This window comes from Parasteatoda tepidariorum, chromosome 6, assembly GCF_043381705.1.
Source record: "Parasteatoda tepidariorum isolate YZ-2023 chromosome 6, CAS_Ptep_4.0, whole genome shotgun sequence".
NCBI lineage: Eukaryota > Metazoa > Arthropoda > Arachnida > Araneae > Theridiidae > Parasteatoda > Parasteatoda tepidariorum.
In genome coordinates, this window is record NC_092209.1 from 33362951 (window position 1) to 33368950 (window position 6000).

A 6000-nucleotide genomic window follows, 5' to 3' on the forward strand; every position below is an offset into this window, starting at 1 on the left:
TTAGAGTTAATATGCTTAAATTGAATATTCTTCCACGAAGCTGTTAAGTTATAGATTCAAAAATATGTCATAAAATAATAATTTATGCATAAACATCGCATAATAAATCTCATGATTTATTTATTGAAACAATGTTTAAAGTTTAAACGACATTTGACGTTTTTAAATTCTTTGCGTATTTTTTCATGGCAACGTAGCTTTAATAAAACTATAATGTAACATTCTATAAAACAGAATATAGAAATTGCTAATTTTCTTATTTCAAAAAATATATTAAGCTTTACAAAAATCATTATTTTGAGAAATTTTGAGGAGTAAAGTCTTCGAAACATGAGATCTTAGGTATTTGAAACTACACATTTTAGAATATTTAATAATAATAGGTTAACAATTGAAATATAATTTTGAGAATAGAACTTGAAATATTTTTGGACCACAAAACATTTAAAGAGATTTTCTCTGCCATTAAAATAAAAACTTTTTTAAAAAGTTAGAAAGGAGTGAATCTAACAATTAATCAAAACACACATACAAAAGCACAGTAATTTAATTAGTTTGTTTAAAAGAAGCACTATCCGTTTATAGCTCTGAGATTTTTGTACATTTTTAGATTGCGTGTGAAATAAAAAAGAACATTTATAACACTTTAAGCGTATATTTTCAAATATTATTAAAACGATCATCTGTGAAATATAACTACATTTTTCCTGCTTTTACATTATGTTCTGCTTAATTTTCTAAAAGAAAAAAAGAACGTTTTATTTATTAGAATTATAAAACGGAAATAAGCTCATAAATTTCTCAAAAAATAATCATAATAATAAACTAGAACGTTATTATAGAAATGATATTTTGAATGTTATTGTTTTCTAGAACAATGCAAGATGGTCAGTGTTAACATCATTGAGGTCGTATGCTATAAAATGATAATTTCAAACTTACCTTGGCATAATTTTCGTCTGGATGAAATTGAAAATAATGAACATTTAATGATTTTTTTCAGTAATTATTTTGTCAATAGAAAAAAGAAAACATTACATAAAATCACGTGATTAATAGATTTTAAATGTATTTCTCGTAATTTTTTTTAATCACGAACCCTAATGTTTAAGTATACTTTTAACAACAACAAAAAAAATGTTATCTAAGGAGAATCGTTTAAGAATTCGTTTATTAGCCTATGTTCAAAGACTTCTATGATCAAAAAGAGAGTTAGATTAAGTCCAATATCTTTAATGTATGTTTTTAGAATCCTTCTGAGAAATAAGGTAGAATAAAGAGCACATTAGGATGTGGAAAGTAATATTTAAATGAGGAAAAATGAAAACATTACCAAAACCTAACAAATAACTACTATGGAAAGACGGGACTAAAATCATCTAACCTATTTCATTGCTGGAGGAAACGGTGAGAACAAGGATTTGAAAATCGGCTATTAGAAATGTCTCAAGTCTTTTTTTCAAACAGATTTTGATGTTTTTATGCTGTCTTCATCTTCAGTAGAAATTCAATAAATTTCATTAGAAATTTTGTTTGTTCCCTTTTTGATTAAATACTTTCGACTCCTAGTGTCAGACATGTTTGACTTCATTTTTGACAAGGTTTCTAAAAATGTGTAGGAAGGGCAGACATTACAGAACACCCTGTATGCATTTACAATTTAAGTCATTTTAAGGAGAAAAACTTACATTTTGTTTTAAAAGGGAGCATGAAAATGATTTTTTTTCCTCTAAATTTATAGGTTACAAATTTTTGTTTTTATATATTTCTACATATGTTTTGAACAATATTTAAAATCGTTAATAAAAAATTTGTTAGTAACTAGAGGCTTGTATATATGGTCGATTACAGTTAAAAATTAGCTCTGATTAAACATTTTCTGATGATAAGTTTAATATATTTTTCAATTTATTTATTTATTTTTGCCTTAAGATAAAAAATAAAAAAAATTAATATTATTAATTTAGTTCGTGCGGCGGATAAGATTTGTATATATATATGCTCCACAAATTCGCGAAATAAAATCAGTGTTATGATATTATTAATTAAAAAAAAAAATATGGGTGGATGGAATAATATGGAAATAAATCTGATTTTCTACTTGCGTGTCAATACAAATGCATTGTTTTCAAACTTCAGTTAATAATTTTAGAAAAATTATCTCAACTAGACATACTACGCTATCATAGTATGAAGTAACAAGTAATATTTCACAGCGGCGCAGATAACACTGATATCATGCTAGGTAATTATTTCACTCGGGTAACTGAGTAGTAACAGCACAACAAAGAGGATAAAATTCAAGAGGTCTCTCTGTCCATCTTTACCTATTTCTAATGTCTTAAATTATTCAATCTCTTACGGAAATAAAAATAATTCAAAAAATAAATTCTGTGAAATTACATGCGTGCATGAGTGGTGAGGTTTAACCATTTCAATTTCCTTTTCTAATGAAAATGACGTAGTTAAGTGACGCAAAAGCAGTAATGAGCTGCTTCGCTCCAAACAACTTTTACTTCTCAAGTTGATGAAACCAAATGGTGAAATAAACTAAGTTTTACGCAAAAGCAAAAGAGAAGGCAGGATCACAAAAATTATCAGCCTGCTTGCATGAAGACGGTTATACTCTTTCTAAAAGGAATAGGTATCTAAAGGTTAAGCGATTTCCCCATTCTCTACACTTTTCCCCACTCCGTTACCATGGTTTCGTTGGATCTTGCTCCTTTTTTTTTCTCCTTACGGTACGGCAGTACATTTTAATAAGAAGTTGGAAGCCGTGGTGGCTCATGGGATAGAGCGTTTGCCTTCCAACGAGTTCGAATTTCAGCGATGGCTGGTCGAAAAGAATTCCGCAACCGGCTCACACCGACCACAGTGCTTATGTAAAATATCCTCTGTGGTAAACGGATTATGTGTTAGAGTCTCCTTGCCGTCAGGCTTACCATAAGGGTTTCATGGTTTTTCCCCTCCATGTAACGTAAATGAGGGTTAGTTCCACCAAAAAGTCCTCTACGAAAGCAAATTTCTCCCAATACTTAATCGAGGAGTTCCCTTGACTTCTGGATTGGGTTCAAAATTACAAGGCTACGGAGTTGAACATTAGAAGTCGTAAAACCAAAAATTGGATCAGCAGTTCAACGACGGTTATTAAAAAAAAAAAAAAAANAAAAAAAAAAAAAAAAAAAAAAAAAAAAAAAAAAAAAAAAAAAAAGGAGAAGTTAGAATACACTTGTGAAGGAAAAAAGCATTATTTGACGAAATTATGTTAATGGAGAGGAGGAAAGAGTGGAGAGTTGGAAAATCACGTAATATCGAGACGCCTAAAGTATTAAGTTTATACGAAAGTGTTTTAATCTTTTAAGAGGACTCTTGACTACCGGTGAATATTTTCATTAAAATTTCTGTTTCACCTCCATTGGTATTTTAAAGCTAAACATTTAGAGAAAAATGAGTTTAGGTAAACCATAGGATAAACCATGAAGTTTCAAATGAGGACAAAATGCTCTCATTATTTCAAAATGCAAATAAATTATTGCAAGAAAGCTTCCTTGCTGCTTAATCCTGTGTTATCGTACCTTAATTTGTTCCAAGTTTGATATTTCGGAAAAAAAATTTAGCTTTTCAAACTTCATGGTTTACACTATAAGTTTACCTGTAATTACCTTTCCCACTCCTTAAATTTTAAATTACTTACATACAGGTGAAAGAGATTTTATGAGTTCTCTTAAGAAATTCGTATTTTTACTACTTTTGAATAATCCGGTTTTTCTTAATGCCTTCGCAATTTTGTTGTTTCATTTTGAGGACATTTATCCTTTTCCAACCTCTGCGAAAAAACTTCAGTTATTTTATTAGACTAATTCAGGTAATTCTACATTTTTCTACTGATTCTACAAAAAGAAATTGATAAGAATCATCTTCGCCCAAAATCCTTTCACTACATTTTAATTCCAACTCACAGACAAAAAATATGATGATTATTGCGTAAACTAAAGTTGCAAAATCCTTTTATTTATATAAATTTATGTCAGATTAAAGATATGCGTGTATGATGGTTAAATGAAATAGTAATATCCATTTATTACATGTTCCAAGAAGAGAACAATAGAAAGAACAGGTTTAGATGGTAAAAATATTTCTCTTTTTTGGTTTTTCTAATAGCTTAAACATATTTTGTTAATAAAAAAATATTAAGCATTAAAAGTAGTTGGTTTTCTAAACTATTCTACTGATTTCTTCAAAATTTTCAATTTTTGGTTTTTAAATTTAAGATTACATATTATAATAAGATGTAACAAACTTATGATATTTCTGGTCAGAATTTTTTCCAGTTGCAATTATTTTAATTAATAAAAAATAATAGTTAATACTCATTGGAATATTATTTTGTGAAACAAAGTTAATAATTTGGTACATTTTCTTTTCTTAAATCTGAACTTAGTCTTAGAATAAGTCTTCGAATAATATCTTCTTTCTAATCTGAACTTAACAGACGCTCAAAAATTTAAAATGTCATTAAGGAATAATAATGAATGACACATAAACTGCAAAAAAAAAAAAAATGATAATTGTAGTTGTGATTTATTTACGTCGCACTAGAGCTGCACAATGGGCCATTGACGACCGTCTGGGAAGCATTCCCGACGATGATTCGAAGATTTGTCATCACAATTTCGATCCTCTGCAGAGGATTTAGCACCCTCGTTTCGGTAGTCCAAAGACCTGCTCGCGAATGAAAAAATGATAATAATAATGATACATAAACTAAAAAAATGATAATAATAATGACCCATAAGATAAAAAGATAAGAATGACACGTTCACTAAAGAGCGATTCCATAATGAAACCCATTTCTCATGAGAGAGACATTCTCTTCTCACTCTTTCCTCTCCCACGAATGGGGGTACGACCCTCAGGTCAGGGGTCATTCAGATGCGTGGGAGTGGAATCAGAATCCTGACAGGTACAATTACCAAATTTTATCACATATCAAGAAACTATATTTTGTTATTAGTTTTATCAAAATCATTAAAAAAGCAATTCGGTAAAAATCATCGAGATTTTTGGTATCGGTAAATATTGATATATTGCAGTTTAACGCAAATTTTGTTCATCATTTTTTTCCATACCTATATATGAAATATATAGTTTAATTTTAATATTAATAATACTGAATTGATTATTTAACTTAAGTTGATACATTGAATTCATTTTCATGCTATAACTTATATAACTTTTATGTGAGACCTTACTTTCGTAAAAAAATTTATAAAATACACTAAATATAAAATCTTCTCTTCTTCTTCTTCTTCTCATTGGCACGACAGCCCAGGATGGGCCTTGGTCTTCTTAACAAGCCTATGCCAAGACATTCTTCCCTTAGCCAAGGTTCTCCAGTTTATAATCTTTAAAACTTGTAGGTCCTTTTCAAGGCAGTCTAAAAATCTTAGGTTTGGCTGTCCTCTTTTTCTTGTACCTGTTGGCCTGGCACTGAAAACTTTTTTGGTTGTCCTTATATCAAATAAAATCACTCAACAATAAAAACTTTCACTATATTAAAGTAAAGCATCCCAGCTACTTCCCATTGTGTGCCAGGGGGTCCCTGAATGTTAAAGCTCCACAATTCTCCCCCAACCGCATGATAGTAGCTAGAGGGTTAGCACTGCGCACATGCTGCCTTTACTTCCCAGACAAGCTAACACCCATCAATCTGAAGCTGGGTGTGTTTCAAGCCACCACTGAAGTTCGAACCCAGTTCTTCACAATGACAGTTCAGTGCCTTTACCATTAAGACATCGCGGATATTGAGTATATTAATGGTATTTTTATAAGTATATCCATATCGAAAATATAAAAGAATAAAAGTTTTTTTAAAAAAGAAATTGATAAATAAGCGTTTGTTAAAGAAATTTTGAAGGAAATTTTGTTTTGCAAAGTGAACAAACGATGAGCCAAAAATTGCCGGAAACCAACCATATAGTCATAGAGGAATAGTCCTAT